This window comes from Anomaloglossus baeobatrachus, chromosome 2, assembly GCF_048569485.1.
Source record: "Anomaloglossus baeobatrachus isolate aAnoBae1 chromosome 2, aAnoBae1.hap1, whole genome shotgun sequence".
Classification (NCBI taxonomy): domain Eukaryota; kingdom Metazoa; phylum Chordata; class Amphibia; order Anura; family Aromobatidae; genus Anomaloglossus; species Anomaloglossus baeobatrachus.
Window position 1 is genome coordinate 74,732,144 of NC_134354.1, and position 18,751 is coordinate 74,750,894.

The following is an 18,751-nucleotide window of genomic DNA, read 5'->3' on the forward strand; positions in this document are numbered from 1 at the left end:
GCAACAGTTCTGGAACTGTACCCGGCTCTTCCCGATTTGCCCTGGTGCGTTGGCAAATCGGGGTAATAAGGAGTTAATGGCAGCCCATAGCTGCCACTAAATCCTAGATTAATCATGTCAGGCATCTCCCTGAGATACCTACCATGATTAATCTGTAAGTTATAGTAAATAAACACACGCACACCTGAAATAATCCTTTATTAGAAATATAAAACACTAACAAATTCCCTCATTACCAATTTATTAACCCAAACAAAGCCCTCCATGCCCGGCATAATCCACGGACCTCCAGCGTCGCATCCAGCTCTGCTGCATGAAGGTGACTGGACCAGCAGAATACACCGCTGCTCCTGTCAGCTCCACGCAGCTAATGAGGTGAGTAGCGCGATCAGCTGAGCTGTCAGTTACGTAACTCACGGCCACCGCTGGAACCAGCGTTGGACGCGGGTAACTTCACTAACAGCTCAGCTGATTGCGCTACTCACCTCATTAGCTGCGTGGAGCTGACAGGAGCGGTGGTGAATTCTGCTGCTCCTGTCACCTTCATGCAGCAGAGCTGGATGCGACGCTGGAGGTCCGTGGAACAGTCGCATCTATTGTATGCGGCAATTCTGGGCGTCTGCTGGCTGATATTGTTAGGCTGGGGGGCTCCCCATAATGTGGGGCTCCCCATCCTGAGAATACCAGCTTGCAGCAGTATGGCTTTATCTGGCTGGTATTAAAATTGGGGAAACCGCACGCCATTTTTTTTAATTATTTATTTCTGTACTCCATAGTGACACGCCCACCGGCTGCTGTGATTGAGTGCAGTGAGACACCTGTCACTCAGCGTGGGGGCGTGTTTCTCACTGCAACCAATCATAGGCACCGGTGGGCGGGGAAAGCAAGGAATACGAGATTGTTTAATGAGCTGCCGGCTTTTTCAAATTAGAAAAAGCCGCCGGAGCAGTGTGAACACCGTGCAGCGATGGTGATCGGGGATCAGTGAGTATGAGAGAGGGGGGGACACGTCAGTCACTCGGGGGATTAGCGGTCACCGGTGAATCCTTCACAGGTGACCGCTAATCAGTACACGGCACACAGACAGAGCCGCGGCATGACAATGAAGCCGAGTTCATTCTCATCCCGCTACTCTGTCTTCCGACATGTAGTAACGACATTTTGCATCACACACGGACATTTCTCACGGACAACATAACCACACATCCGTGCAAGGAACATTTTATTTGGACTCCTATAGGTTAACATTATGTCGATGTGTGCGTGCTCCATTCCAAAAACTGACATGCTTCTGTACCAAACAGAGCTAAAAACGTGGAACGCACACGAACACATGGAATAACAAATAACACGCACGTGTGTCTTTTAACATAGAACAACATATGTGCACGTTTGGTCATATCTCCGGTATGTACGGAAACGGACCAAACACGCACGTTTTCAATGGATGTGTGTTGCGGGCCTTAGAAGGAGAGTGATGGGGTGCTACGCCAGATGACCTGGCCTCCACAGTCACCAGACCTATATCCAATCGAGATGGTTTGGTGTGAGCTGGACCGCAGAGTGAAGGCAAAAGGGCCAACAAGTGCTAAGCATCTCTGGGAACTCCTTCAAGACTGTTGCAAAACCATTTCCGGTGACTACCTCTTGAAGCTCATCAAGAGAATGCCAAGAGTGTGCAAAGTAGTAATGAAAGCAAAAAGGGGCTACTTTGAAGAACCTAGAATATAAGACATATTTTCAGTTGTTTCTCTCTTTAAGTATTTCATTCCACATGTTTTAATTCATAGTTTTGATGCCTTCAATGTGAATCTACAATTTTCAGAGTCCTGAGAATAAAGAAAACTCTTTGAATGAGAAGGTGTGTCCAAACTTTTGGTCTGTACTGTATATATATAAAAAAGTACACATAGAATAGCACATACTGTATGTAATGAAAATATTATTTCTGTTTTGCTACTTTTATTTACTTTACAACTTCTGTCCGAAGAAAACTGTATGAAGTAAGAGGACATTTCAGCACCATGGACAGCAGTAATATATTCTTCACAAGATATAAAATCCAAAGGAAACATTGCTGTATGATTCTCTCTGTCTGGCTCTCTATTTCTTTCTAAACATAAAGCACCTTTATGATACTCAATGACTTTTGCAGTGATCCCTGACATAACAGATGTTCTTCTTATATGTTCTATAAAGAAATGACTTTTGGTCCCAGATCTTGGTTATTTTTTAAGACTGTATCTTCTTGAATTAAGCATAAGATTACCGTATATAAGGTAACATGTCATGCCAAAGCAAAGTGTCAGCATATTTACTATGTAGAAATAAACTTCAAGATTAAAAGTGGCAAAACTACACAGTGTGCCAATACACGAGTGAAGTGGATATGATGATCCTTTAATAATTCAGTTTTGGGAGATGTTATGTTGAGATTTGTGCACTTGAATGACAGTATACTTACGATATGCAACTAATTAGATCAGTTTTTGCCTATACTTGATATTATATATTTAGATATTGATATTCATAGAGAAACTAGTCACAGCCACAGACAGGTCCCAATACGCTTACCTTGCTTTGGACCATCCTAATTGGGTGTACCATGTCATGGTGAGATGGCTTATATGCCTCCTTGATCAAAGTGGTGTTAATTCTAAGTACTCTTCGTTTTTAACTTCTGTACTGTTCATTAGAGATGAGCAAACCTTTTGGAGGTTCGGTTTGTTGGCAACAAATGAACCGAACCTCCGCTTTTCCGAAGTTGGACCAAGGAGGTTTAGAATCACTGATTGGTGGTTTGAGTCTCCGTCCACATACAGACAGTCATAAGCTGAACACTTCAGAGGGAGGGTGGGAGGGCTTTTCCAAGTTTTTTTTTGTTGTACACACTACTTCTGATCACGCTGTTGTTACCCCAAGTGCGAGCCATTCAAACACTGCAAGCAGCTCACATAGGGCTGAGCACAAAGTGTGCATGAGAAGAAAACTGACCGCAAATCTGCTGCTATGCCGATATTTCTTTATTTAGTCATCAAGGTACAGGATAAAAACCGGGCGGGAGGAAACGTGGATGCGGCCCCTTGCTGCGGACGATGGCCGTTTCGCCAGTAATTAGGCTTCTACGGGTCCACATGTGGGTTAAGTCCAGCCCTCCTACATGTGGACCCATAGAAGCCTAATTACTGGCGAAACGGCCGTCGTCCGCAGCAAGGGGCCGCATCCACGTTTCCTCCCGCCCAGTTTTTATCCTGTACCTTGATGACTAAATAAAGAAATATCAGCATAGCAGCAGATTTGAGGTCAGTTTTCTTCTCACCCGCTGATTATTGGAATTTCTATCCATGTTCTGACCTGCACGCTGCACCCGACTTTGATTGGTCAGCTGGAGCTGGACCTCCCCACATGTGAGTGAGCCCACGTGGTAACAGGAACGTACGAGTGGTGCAGGACTTGTCTTTTCTCTGTGCATTTATACAAAGTGTGCATGAGTACAGCATTGTTTGCACAAGTTAAATTCGCACGTAAAGCATCCGAACTCCGAACCCGAGCTCTGCATTTTTAAGTTGGTGTTCAGTTTCAAAACCGAACCTTGGGATCGCTCATCTCTACTGTTCACACACTGCAGTATTCCTGCACGTAATCTTTTTATGAAAGTTTTATTGTTATACATAGCAACATATAAATACTATTCAAGTTATTAATAGTTTTTTTATTGCTATATTAATCAAGGGTCTCAATTAAATAGGCAGATTACAGACTGTCCTAGCTAATCTCTCAGAAGTTGGTTATAAGTATAGAAACTTACATTATGGAAATTAGAAACATTCATAGCAAGGGTCTGAAAAAGCAAAATTGTTTGAAAAATCTGAAGCAATTTTTTTTATAAATTTGATCACTGAACTCAGAAAAAAATTCATCACGTATAATTTTTTCACAAACAATAACTCCATAGGTTTTATTTGTGCCCCATACTTTGAACCCTTTTAGTGACATTTGGTGGATAATTGTCACTAGTGCTCTAGTGTAATGCAGTTCTATTCCTGGGATGATGGAGAAATGTAACACTGAGTATAATGTGAGCGAGTGGGGACTCTTTATTGATTCATCCAAAAAAAGTCTGAAAGTTATTGCACAATGGCAGCAAGTATGCTTCAGTGCACTGAAAATTTAGACTTTATGCTCAGGAAACGGACAAAGGATCAAGAATCGTCAATATGTGGTGAATGTTTTCTCTTTATTCCTTGTCAAGTGGAATACATTAAGTACCCATGCTTATTGTGTGAATAGGATAGCCAGGATAGGACTCTGCACTGGAGCCAAAAAAAGTTGGTCAATGAGAACATCTTTACAAGCTTGACACAGGAACATAGTTACTATTCCCACTAAAGTTTTCCTACCTTCACTAACAATAAGCATGGACTGATGAAGCAGTTTGTCAAAATTCTACCTAAAAAAGGAGAGACTCTTAAGTACCTCTTTACCAAGTTTCAGAGACTGTCCAAAGCAAAACTGAAGGAATGCATTTTTATGGATATTCGGAAACTCATGGAGAATTATATTTTTCAAACAAAAATGAAAACTGTTGAGAAGAGGGCTTGGGATTTTTTTTAAAAGAAGTTGAGAAGAAATTTCAATGTAACAACAGAGATCAAAAATTTAAGTTAATCGTGGAGGACATGCGGAGACATTTCAAAGCCGTGGGTTGCCTAATGAATTTGAAATTTCATTTTCTACATTTCCATTTGGACTACTTTCCAGAAAGCTTGGCCATGGGAAAGGCGAACAAGGAGAATAATTTCATGAAGATATCAAGGATATGGAACAATGTACTTGGAACGTGAACATGATGAGGGATGACTGCTGGATGATTCACGGAGAAGATCCACAGGACTTCTATAAGAGACAACAGATCAATGTTTGAGGAGAAAAAGAAAAGGCACAATAGTTAATTTCCAAACAAAAGTTGCAGAATGAATGTTCAATGAATTTATATAAATAATATTGTGTACATTTTTGGCTACAATAAAGATTTTTCCTGTTCCTCTCACTTGTATGTAATTTTATGCACGTTTTGTGCACAATCCATTTATGATGGCTAAAAATAAGGTGTTTTGGGGTTTTTGTTTTTTTTTTAAATCATGACATAAAAACATAAGAATCAGTCATTGGATTGAAACAATTTCCATAAACCAAAATTTTGCACACCTGTGTAATTTTTCTAATACTATATTGATACAATTTTATGCATTTGTAAAAATACAGTTGTATTCAATGTTAATAGCATTATATCTGTTTGGAACCTTGTGTTGCCATTAAAATAAGAAATAAGAAAAAAGTCATGAAAGTTTGACCTCATTTTTTTATTTCCTTCATGACTTTTGAATTTCAATCATGAGAAGTATGAAGACTTGTGTATTTGCTTAAGTGCTTTGCATCATGCTGTATTTTGCATGCACCACTTGTTTTGGTTGATCTTCCACACCATTAAATACTTTTAAAAGTTACATCTGTTACATGGAATCTATTTTCCTGCATGTTGCAAGTCTGTCAGATTTTAAAGTCATCAAAATGGGTTACGAAAAAAATATCTTGTCAATTTCCTTATGACAGTATAAAAGACAGGTATCAGCATTTTTCTTCTGATTATGTTAAAGTCTTGACTAGCATTTAGCATAAAAATGACAGTGTGCTTTAAGGCTTAACCATGGCCTTCAGTAATTTTAACTAAAATTATCTCGATGATATTTTATACCAGGTAAAAGTTTATAAAGTTTTGTCGATTAGGGGAGCGTTCACAAAAAGTTTACTTTTAAACCTAAATATATATATATATATATATATATATATATATATATATATATATATATATATATATTTTTATATATATATATATATATATATATATATATACACACTACAGTTCAAAAGTTTAGACTCACTTTTGAAAGAAGAGCACATTTTTTTTCAATGAATTTTTTCATTTAATTAAACAGAAATACACACTATACATTGTTAATGTGGTAAATGACTATTCTAGCTGCAAATGTCTGTTTTTTAATGCAATATCTCCTTAGTTATAGAGGCCCATTTCCAACAAGCACCACTTCAGTGTTCTAATGGTACATTGTGTTTGCTAACTGTGTTAGAAGGCTAATGGATGTTTAGAAATCACTTGAAAACCCTTGTGCAAGTACTGTGTGTGTATGTATGTGCGTGTGTGTGTGTGCGTATATATTTTTATATATATATATATATATATATATGTATATATATATATTTATTCATGTTCAAGTTCGGCATTCATTGGCTTGTTCAATGGCTAGAAATCAGTGAAATGTTAGAAAACAGTAATCAAATTAATGGGAACTGTAAAAAATTGCAATTAACATTGGCTGATTATCAGTCATCTCACTGATCAATGAGAACTGCCTATCAGAGAAGATACTTGCTTCATCTAACAATAACATTTCTATAAGAAATGGAACAACTGGTTATCTTTCCGATTAAATACTGTTATGAAATAAATCTACAGACGTATGTATGGAGAATGTGATCCGGAAATTGATGTGATATCACCATTCCCCCATCCCCTTCTCCCTTGTTTATTTTCATTTCTAATACCCATATTATTGCGATTTTTGTTGATAATGTGATGACAATATGATGTATGATGTAACATCTGACATTAATTACTAATAAAAAGTTATGGTGTAAAAAAAAAAATAGGGAGGAACCCATGTCATTTTTTCATTTTTTTATATAAGACATGTGGTCCCATCTATTTTTGCTATACAGTCAAGGTAAAGCTGATAGCTGGGGGCTGATATTATCATTCGGGAATAGGCAAGTATATTTGCCTATTCCAGCCTCATATCAGCCTGCAGCTGCTGTTTTAGTTTTGGCAGGTTTGCAAAATAGGGGGGACCTCAAGTAATGTTTTTTTTAATTATTTCTTTATTTTTACACTACAATGCAGCAGACTGACTGCAACCAGTCACAGATGAAGGCAAAAAGGGTGGGTGGGGGAAGCCGTGAATGAGCATTTTCTTGCAACAGCAGGTGATTAATCTATATTATCTTTGGGTATGTATAATTGTCCTGCTCTTACCTGGATTTGCTTCCTTTTGTAGCGCCCTAGTCTTCATTAGGACCAGATTACAGCACTTAAGTTTAGGTCCCCATTGACTTATGTGAAATTTGAGTTCAGGTTCAGGTAAAGTTTGGGTACCTGGACCAAACTTTGGACTAAAATCCGACAGAACCCAGCTAATTTGAACATCCACAGGTCAGCTCATCCCTAGTTCTAAAAAAAATCAATTTGTTTGATTATCTTGAAGCTTATTTCTGGATCCATTTGGGTTGGAAAAGAGTCAAAAATGCAATAAAATATCATACTCATCAATCCCCACAACTTCCTTACTTGTTCCTGTCATTGCACGTCTTCCGCACTACTGCCAGTTCCCTCTTCACCTGTCTTTGTCTCGATGCATATTCTAACATCATGACATAATGTGTGTCATCCTACAAAGTCAAAGTCAAAGTTCTGGTAAAGAGGAAAGAGGGGTAATAGGAACAGTAGGAAGCCATCCTTAGGAGGACTGGTGGGGAGCCATGGCGGCAGGGACTGGCCAGCGGTGGAGTTAGTATACTTTGTTATTTTATTTCTCTTTCTTTGCTCATTTGTTTATTTTCCTTATGGGGTCGGTAGACCTTTAGAAATAATAATTGCATCTTTTAATGGCACCTTGGGCTCACTCTTTTCTCCTAAATTTGATGCAAGATAAATTTCCATGCCAAGTTCCAGCAGATCTGTTAATTTTGATTTTTTTTGCAGATTTGATTATTTCTAATTATATTCCAGGCAATAACTTAATTTAAAAAAGGTGTGTGTATATTTTCTAGGCACCCTTGCCAGTAGGTTGTCTTCAAATGTTCCTGATGATTCCTAAAAATCTCCCTTATGGAAATCTTTCAGCAGGTTTTTGCTACCTCCTCTCAGTGTAGTATAATGAAGTAAAGAGACCCTTATTCCAATGATATATCCCTTAGTTTATTGGGTGAAACAATATGGTAAAAAATAGAGATCCGGGTTTAATGCTGCATTAAACCCGGATCTCTCTTTTTTACCTTATTGTTTCATTGCTTTCTTCAGGGCTGCTGCTGACCACCATTGAAATATATGTGCTTATAAAGAGTTGTGCCTGGGATTTCACAGATAGGGTGCCAAAAGCACACTCACCTGACACAACTTTATCAGGTGAGTGTGCTTTTGGCACCCTATCTGTGAAATTCCATATCGGATAAGACCCTATGTGCGCATTCTCTTCCACAGATAAATAATTTTAGTGTACTGGGTATGACAGTTGTGACAAACTCAGAGCTCTTAGATCTAGCAGAGCTCAGCTAATATCGCCCAAACCACAATTTCCTGTGTACATTGTCTATTGACAGCGAGCTGCTTATCAGAGGAGGGGGCATGGTCAGACCAGCATACACGTGAAACATAGTCCAGGCAGTAATAATCATTTGATGATAAAACCATCATTATAAGTAAACAACAGCACACAGCTTGCTAAGTGATGCATTGCTGATTTCATTGTTTTAACCCCTAACTCATGCTGTCCTCAGATTGCACAGCTAAAACCAGTGGACAGAATGCCTTTAAAGGGAACCTGTCAGATCCAATATGCACCCAGAATCACGAGCAGTTCTAGGTGCATATTGCTAATCCCCGCCTAACCGTCCCTGTATACACTAGCAGAGATGAAGAGATCTTTAGAATAAGTGTTTCTAAAGATCTTTTATCTTATGCTAATGAGCTAGGGAACTAGTCCCAAGATTGTTTCTTCCCTTGTTAGTCAGACCCATTAGCATGATAGCAATGCCCCTGTGGGCATTCTAACATGCTAATGAATGTGCAACATCACAGGATGATGTCACTCATTTCTCCGCTGCCATCGCTGCCTGATGCTGGATTTCGGCTCAGTGTCCATGATCCTGGACTTCTGGTCATGCTCACTACTTCAGTTTGCAGGCAGGACGCGTAAACTCGGCTTCAAAGTGCACATGACTGAAAATCCAGGATCCTGCCAACTGAGCCGAAATACAGAGTGGGGCGGTGATGGCAGCAGAGAGGTGAGATCATCCTGTGATGCTGCGTATTCATGAGCATGTTAGTACACCCACAGAGGTGTACTAACATGCTTATGGAGCCAACTAGCAAGGGAAGCAACACCTTTGGGACTAGTCTCCAAGCTCATTAGCATACGATAAAAGATCTTTAGAAATACTTTTTCTAAATATTTCTTTATCTATGCTAGTGTATACAGGGACGGTTAGGCAGGGATTAGCAATATTCACCCAGAACTGCTCGTGGGTGAACCTGACAGATTCCCTTTAAGATCTTGGAATTGCTATATTAAATGTTGTAGGTTTTTGGAACTTGTCCACAAAATTTGACAATTCTATGTCTGTAATTTTGGGTAGATAAAACAGAAACATAAATCTGTAGATTAACAGGTGTTTTATCACAATCACTACCAAATCTTATAAGGTGGGTCCCAAGCTCAGCTCTCACAGCTTATTCTTTTACAAGCTATCAATATGTTACATAGATTGCCATTTATTTAAATGGTAACTATGGAATTCCGCATTGGTTTTTCTACCTGCAAAAAGCTCCCTCTGTTAGTATATTTGGGAATTAGCTCATAATCTTCTGGTTAGCGACTGGTAACCAAGAAAAATGCATTATTAAAGCGGTTGTTTGCAATAAGACAGCCCCTATAAAGGAATTTTGCTTTATATGGATATAAAATGACTCAATTCCTTGTTTGCATAATGGATTATAGATGAACAGCTACTGCATCCTTTAATGACATCATCCATAATCATAAGGATCCATGATCATTATGCTTGGACTTTACACAGACATTTTGGATGTGATCCATCTACATTTCTGCAGAATATGCCTGAAAAGCAACAACATTACTTCTTCCTGAATGTGCACGATGGTATTCGTCTGTCCTCTATGTTAAATGTTTAAGGATGATTTGGAAATGAATATTGGTCCGGTGTCAATATTTAAACTCATTACAGTAAACACAGACTAGAACAAGTCTGTGGGCAGAAAGCCCAGTCACATTGTAACCTATCAATCCCCATTCTTCAGACAACCCGGTAATGTATTGTTAAATAGGAATTATGAAGCAGGGAAAATGAAAGCTCTTGAATTTCACACTGTTAACATGCTTCATTTTCTGCGGAGAGTGGACAATTGAATAGTACAGCCAGTTGTGCTTGAGCTATTGCTTTTGTATTGGATTGCAGTAACACGGGCTTAACGACTTCACCTGCTTAGTAAGTGGCTGACAGTCTACAGAAGCGTCAGAAAACTGAGATGGTTCCTGGACTGTGCCAGATTTATTTCGCCCCATATCAGTTTCGTGGTTTTGATGAAGTTTCTTCTTTTGTCATATGGTGATTTTGTAGCCTCAAGCAATTGGATAAGATAGCTGAGATAAAAGATATAATCAAATAATTTGCAGTAAGATCAACCACCCAAACCTCAATATATGGATATGATGGTCTTTAAAATGTAAATCTTTCAGCACCGTTAGATTTTTTTATGTGTTGCGGCATTTCCAAGTAAGGCCGGGTACACATATCCGGCTTTTCGCTGGTTTGATGGATGCGGCACACGCCAGTACAGTATGATACACTACAGTGGCAGCGCCGCAACTTCCGGGTCACATACTTCGGTCACATGACAGCATGTGACCGGCGCTTGTTGTGCTGCCAGTGTACTGTATACACTGTACTGACGTGCGCCGCATCCATCAAACCGGCAAAAAGCTGGATATGTGTATCCGGCTGAATTAGCGCTTTCTTTCTAATTCAAGTGTCTTAAAGGGAATCTGTCTCATGGAAAAATGCTATTAACTTGCAGATTTGGGGGTAATCTGCAGATTTAAAACATTTTGAACCTGCCTGACAACTGCACAATAAACCCTGCTACCGGGAGGAAATTAAAGGGAACCTGTCACCAGTTTTATGGCCTATAAGCTGCGGCCACCACCAGTGGGCTCTTATATACAGCAATCTAACATGCTGTATATAAGAGCCCAAGCCACTGTGTAGAACATAAAAAACACTTTATAATACTTACCTAGAAGGTGGCTCCGGTGCTGTCTTGCCAGATGGGCAGTGCTGTTCTCCAGGACCAGCACCTCCTCTTTCGACCATCTTGGTCTTCCTTCTTCTGAAGCCTGTGTGCATGATGCGTCTATGTCATACAGACTTGCCAACACTGAGGTCCTGCACAGGTGCACTTTGATCTGCCCTGCTCAGAGCAGATCAAAGTATTGTAGTGCGCCTTCACAGGACCTCAATACCACCCTGTGTGTATGACGTAGACGCATCATGCACACAGGCTTCAGAAGATGGAGGACCAAGATGGCCGAAAGAGGAGGCACCGGTCCCGGAGAACAGCGTTGCCCATCTGGCCAGACAGCACCGGAGCAACCTTCTAGGTAAGTATTATAAAGTGTTTTTTATGTTCTACAGCGCGGCCTGCGCTCTTCTATATAGCATGTTAGAATGTTGTATATAACAGCCCACTGGTGGTGGCCACATCTTATAGGCCATAAAAATGGTGACAGGTTCCCTTTAACTTTAATCTTTCTGGCAGCATTCTGGTTTCAGTCATGGCTCAGAGCATTCTGGGTTCAGTCACAACTCAGCGTATAGAGAGCAGCAACTGTAACCACCAATGCACTGACTTACAGCTGAGCGGCTGTCAATCAGTGTGGGGGCAGTCACAGCCGCTATTCTCCATACAAAAAGTGGTGACTGAACCGGCTCCAGCACCAACCCATTTGCTAAAACTGGAACACTGCTGAGGGAAATAAAGCTCATTTACTCCCGGCAGCGGAGTTTAATGTGCAGGTGCCATGCAGGTTCAGAATGCTATCCGTACTGCTGCTCTCAATACACAGAGTGGTGACTGAACCCACACCGGTGCCACCCCTGTGAACCCCTGAAACCCAAATGCTTCCTGGGATAAAAAAGTGAATTTATTTCCAGCAGCAAGGTTCGATGTGCAGGTGCAAGGCTGGTTTCAATTGCTATTACCCCCATATCTGTAGGTTAATAGCATTTTTACATGTGCAGGTTCCCATTAAATATGTAAATCTTACCTGTTGTAAGTGCCTCTGCTCTCCTTATTCTGAGGTTCTTTGCTTGGCCTTGCACCATAACATTTCTCAGATATGGCCCCTCCTTCCCTTTATGTAAAATTAATTGGTTTTTTTTTACCTTAGCGGGTGTGGTCATCTTTTCTCCAAGGATGTGTTCATGAAGACAATGCCAAACTGACTAAAAAGACTAGTGAAAAATACAGGTTTGCACGAACAGCAGATTCAAGAGAAAAAAGGCATTCACACAAAGTTAGAATATATATATATATACTGTATATACTTACTGTATGTCAAGAAAAAAGAAATCTTATCTAAAAATGGATCTTCCTTTTAAGTAAGGTTTATTGCTAATGTTTGGCTATGGAGATTGCATGGCTTTTTTTTTACTTACTAGTTTCTGTTAAGTATTAATGAGATGATCAGGTCCACTGATTTGACTGAGTGATAAAGGGTCAGACAACCTCTTCTCAGTCACTGTTTGCCTCGGTAAAGTATCAACAATTCTAATCCCCTCAGGTGGTAACACCGTTTCAGTGCTGTCAGGCCCTGTTCTCCCGGTACTCACATGAGGTTGTTACGTCACATGAACCCTGCACCCAATCAGTACCGGCTTCACTTTTCCTGCCTTCGGAGGAATCAAACATCAAGATTTAAGGAAGTGAGTGGCCAACCATAGCTAAAACATCCCCTTGATACTCAATTCTTCCAAAGACAAGGCTGATTAGCACAGGGTCCATGTGCTGTTACTGTCATGGCCCTGACTTGTGGTCTGGCTTTGCGCCGAGACCTTCTGTTAGGTTCTCCTGCATGCGGTCACATGTTATTCTTTGCCCTGTGATGGGCCATTCCCTGCATGGGGTTGTTCGATTGCTGTGGGAGGGGCTTACTCACACGTGCCACTTCCGGGCTGTTGCTCTCCTTTATCTGGGGGAGTTCATGCCCGGAGTAGTGCCGAAAGGTATTCTCTGGCTAAGTTGCGGTAAACGCCTTTCTCCTGGTTATAGTGACTGGTCTTGGTACTCAACCCTGGATTGACCCCTAACTTGCCTCTATCTACTCCCCTCTTACTTCTCCATTCCCGTCTGGTTCCTGACCCTGGACGTCTACCCTGACTACTCTTCTGCCTGCCCCTTGTATTTATACTTACTTTCCTGGTATCCAACCTCCGGCTTGTCAGACGACCTCGCTCCTGTCTGCTCCTATGTTTCTTCATGCTCTCTCAGTTCTGACTCCTACCTGCCTGACTTCCCTCAGTCTCTAAGTATCCGCAGTGCCACCTAGTGTACTGCCTGATTACTGCATCTCTCACTCCTCTGTGAGAGGAATGATATAGTAACAACCTCACATGAGTCCTGGGAGAGCAAGAGCCGACACCACTGGGACAGCACCGACATTGGAGGCGAGTAAAAGTATTGTTATTTTACCGAGAGCAAACTTGCTAACTGAGAAGTTGTTGACTGCGTAATTGACAACCCCTTGGATATATGCATTAATTTACCGTATTGATAAATAATGGGATACATGGATGCAAACATTGTTATGGTATTCACGTAAACAGCCTTATCATCTAGAAGACTTCCCTTTTCTAAAAAAATAATCATTTAGATTATTGTAGGAAAATAGATGTCCCTAAACTCTATAAACTCCTCAGTGCTTAAACTGTAAAGTGAAAAATGGATGGAAGATAGAAGTGTACTGTAATGTGGAAACAGAGGGGAGATGCGAGCAGCATAATCACTGACCCTGAAAGCAGCTATACAGATACAATGAGTCTGAAATGATAAAGCCTGGTTTGATACTGTGCTGGGGTCCTTGTGTGACCCTTTGAAAGTCAATTTATCTCCTTGTGCTACAGGCACCAAAAATTAGATTTCAGTTCTGCTGCGTTTCAAAGTCATCGTTGCTGGTGGCTTTACAAGGGGAAATGCCGTTATCTAAAGACAATATTTATTTTTACTAAGCAATTATATCATTTTAGGTATTTTATTTTTTAGAAACTGTTGCTTAAAAAATAATAAATGCTGCAAGTTCATCGATCACTTACACCCGTAAAACAATAAAGTGTTTTTATCCCTTGCAGCTTGTTTTATTGATTGGGTCAACAGATATGAGAACGATGCCTATTAACTCGCTTGAAACTAGTGTATAATATCATTTACTGTATCTATGTGTACGAGTGTGTCACTCATACAAATATTGGAATTCATGAAATCAGGACACATAAACCCTATTCTAGAAACATCTCCAAACTACCTGGAATATCCATACAATTACCACTTTGGGACAATGTAAGCATAACTTCAATGCCATTAATGGTTTGCAATATGGCATTGACCTAGCAAAACGACTGTTGGCCTACATCATTGTATTATGTAGAGATGAGAAAACCTCTTGAATCTGAATTTTCCGACTTCATCGAATTTTTGTACAAAATTGATTTGCAGCAAATAAATGTTTATAAAAACTTAATAGTGTAAAGCTTTTAATTGCTCATAAAATATATATGGGAGATTGAAGAGAGGCTAAAATGGACCCTACTAAGCGTATGATCTCCCATTAACTCTGGAGATGGAAAATGATTCTTCTGTACAAACTTCACTCCACTGGGAACCACTGATTCGTGACAGTCAAGGAATTGACTAGGCATGATCGAATACTTTGATTATCCGGCTTCGCGAATATTTTACGAATACCTCGCCACTATTCAACTATTTGATGCGCAATGTAAGTCTATGGGAAGCCCGAATAGTTCCGAATAGTTGTTATTTGGGTTTCCCATAGACTTACATTGCGCATCGAATATTCGCGAATAGTCGAATAGTGGCGAGGTATTCGGAAAATATTCGCAAAGCTGGATAATCGAAGTATTCGATCATCCCTAGAATTGACCACCACTGTACAAAGTATGATGAGTCACCAAAAGTCATAGCTGTAGAGAATTAAGAAAAGGCCTTCAAAACAATGTAAAATAATGTTAACCCACTCTTTAATGCTTCAGCAGTATGAGACAAGTTGATTTTTTTCTTAATCGTGACTCGAATCTCAAAATGAATGACACATTTTGTCTTAAAGCAAAGGCCTAGGTCTGAGGAACATGCATAGAAAACACATGCTTATTAATTTTTCAGTAATTGCCATACCTCTCAACTTTTAAAAATAGCATAGCAAGGCACATACAGGTAGCACGCAATGGCAATTTGAATTGTGATCTAAGCCGTTATCGTAGTTTGACCCAGTCAATTATTTTCACCCACACACAAATATTTATCCTAGTGAAGTCAATTAATGTTCCCACAAAGTTTGGAACCCATTTTGTTGACTCCACAGTGTCCACCTCACACAGAGTAAAGGCCGCTTTACACGCAATGACATCGCTAACGAGATGTCATTGGGGTCACGGAATTCGTGACGCACATCTGGCCTCGTTAGCGATGTCGAACGACCATTAATGATCAAAATTACTCACCTAATCGTTGATCGTTGCCGTGTCGTTCCTTTCTCGATTATCGTTGCTGTTGCAGGACGCAGGTTGTTCGTCGTTCCTGTGGCAGCACACATCACTACGTGTGATACCGCAGGAATGAGGAACATCACCTTACCTGCAGCCGCCCACAATGAGGAAGGAAGGAGGTGGGCGGGATGTTCGGCCTGCTCATCTCCACCCCTCCGCTTCTATTGGGTGGCTGCTTAGTGATACCGCTGTGACGCCGAATGAACCACCCCCTTAGAAAGGAGGCGGTTCACCGGCCACAGCGACGTTGCTAGGCAGGTAAGTATGTGTGACAGGGACTAACGATGTTGTGTGCCACGGGCAGTGATTTGCCTGTGACGCACAAACGACGGGGGCGGGTGCGATCGGCAGTGACATTGCTTGCGATGTCGCTGTGTGTAAAGTGGCCTTAAATCACCTGTAGGATATAACATCTCCCCACAGTATTATGCTGCCACAGTCCTCTACAAAAATGATGTCCCTACAGATCCTTACATGTTATATTGGCAAACGGCCCCTCCCACACAGTATGATTCCCCTACATCTCTCCACATACAGTATAATGCTCATACAGCCCCCAAATCACAGTGAAGAAAAAACAAAAAGCCAGCACTAAATGTGCACTTCAGCACTAAAAATTCCAAACTGTACTTATTAAAAAATTTTGAGATTTTTGGCAAAAAATTGCAATTTCTTGAGCTACCCCACCACGTCATGGCAAATCTCATTTGGTTCAGTCCTACACTAAAATATTTTCATAAAATGTGCCATACGGCCTCACATATGAATAGTAGAACTGCTCTTAGCAGCACTCACCTGGTCTATTTCAATCCCGTACCTATGACTGAGTCATGGCTGTGGGCGGGACAGGTCCAAGCAAATGCTGCATGAAGTAAATAGCCTGTGGACAGGGCCTGATGACTGAATGTGAACAGTCACCAACCGCCAAAATCTAGATAGGTGGAATACACCCCAAATTGGGGTGCATACCAAGGTGGGGGTCAGCCACCGGCCAATTCAATGAAGAAAAAACAAAAAGCCAGCACTAAATGTGCACTTCAGCACTAAAAATTCCAAACTGTACTTATTATAAAAATGTTGAGATTTTTGGCAAAAAATTGCAATTTCTTGAGCTACCCCACCACGTCACGGCAAATCTCATTTGGGGCAGTCCTACACTAAAATATTTTTATAAAATGTGCCATACGGCCTCACATATGAATAGTAGAACTGCTCTTAGTAGCACTCACCTGGTCTAATTAATTATTTTAGCCCCCAAATCACAGTACAATGACTCCAGCAACACCCCATACAGAATATGATGTCTCCACAGCTCCCCATACTATATTCCCCAACACATATTATTATGCCCCCACAGCCATATAAACAGTATGCGGAGTCGACAGTTCCTCCCCCACACATTATGATACCACCACAGCCCCCCAACACACAGTATGATGACTCTAGCAACACCCCATACACAGTATGATGTCCCCACAGCTCCACATACTTCTTTTCTTATAGACCATGTAAGAGGTGGAAACAGCACATATCAGCACTATGACTTCTAAACGTTTTCTGTGTGATGTTTAACAGAAAACATCTCCCAGTCATCCAATCATTCTCACCCCTTACCCTATTCTCTTGTGCCAAATAACCCACCACATACAGAATTTGCATTACACTATTTAAATCGTTATTTGTCATTATTTAATTAGCAGAATATTTTCCAGAAAGAAGGCGACACGTGCACCTTTATGGCTTCATTTAAGAGGGTAATTAGAGCCAGGTGCTGCTAATCAAGTGCACTTGATTATTTGATTATCAGGAAGTTCTACCTCCTTTATATCAAACTTATTTTAGTATTTTGAGGTTCATTTTAGTGTGTGAGAACCAAGAATGCAGGAGAGAAAATGCCAAGAAGGAGAACAGCTGCATATTCATGTATTCTCCTGCTTTAACCAGTTGTAGACAAGGCTTTTTACATCTGTTCCTGAACATTTGATTTTAAAGGTTTTTTCATAGATGAGACATTAAAAGCTATATTTTTTTTCACTCTCTTTTTTTATTTGTTTGCCAATATTGGTCAATATCTGTGGGGAAATAAAGGAAACATTGTTCAGTTTTTCCCTTTTTTGTTATGAACATAAAGGATAACTGAAATGCAACTTACATTTTTTTCTCCTTTCTATAACTATTTTTTTATATACCATATAAAATAGAGGTAAAAAAAAAAATATATAGGGTCCTTTTTATAATCCGGAGGTGTCTTACCGGGGAGGAGGGGCGGCAGTGGAGCGAGAGTCACAAGAGGCAGGGGCGGTTCTGGAGTATGGAGATGCTGTGGGCAGTGTAGAGGGGGGGGCCCAGATACTCACTGAGGGCGGCACCGCTGTCCTGGGGCTGTGGGCGCTGCTCTGGGCTGTGGTTACAGGCACTACTCTGTCCTGGGGCAGCGGGCGCTGCTCTGTACTGGGGTTACAGGGACTGCTCTGCCCTGGGGCAGTGGGCGCTGCTCTGTGCTGGGGTTACAGGCGCTGTTCTGTACTGGGGCAGCAGATGCTGCTCTGTGCTGGGGTTACAGGCACTTCTCTGTCCTGGGGCAGTGGGCGCTGCTCTGTGCTGGGGTTACAGGCACTTCTCTGTCCTGGGGCAGTGGGCACTGCTCTGTGCTGGGGTTACAGGCACTTCTCTGTCCTGGGGCAGTGGGCACTGCTCTGTGCTGCTCTGTGCTGGGGTTACAGGCACTTCTCTGTTCTGGGGCAGTGGGCGCTGCTCTGTGCTGGGGTTACAGGCACTTCTCTGTCCTGGGGCAGTGGGCACTGCTCTGTGCTGGGGTTACAGGCGCTGTTCTGTACTGGGGCAGCAGATGCTGCTCTGTGCTGGAGTTACAGGCACTTCTCTGTCCTGGGGCAGTGGGCGCTGCTCTGTGCTGGGGTTACAGGCACTTCTCTGTCCTGGGGCAGTGGGCACTGCTCTGTGCTGGGGTTACAGGTGCTGTTCTGTGCTGCTCTGTGCTGGGGTTACAGGCACTTCTCTGTTCTGGGGCAGTGGGCGCTGCTCT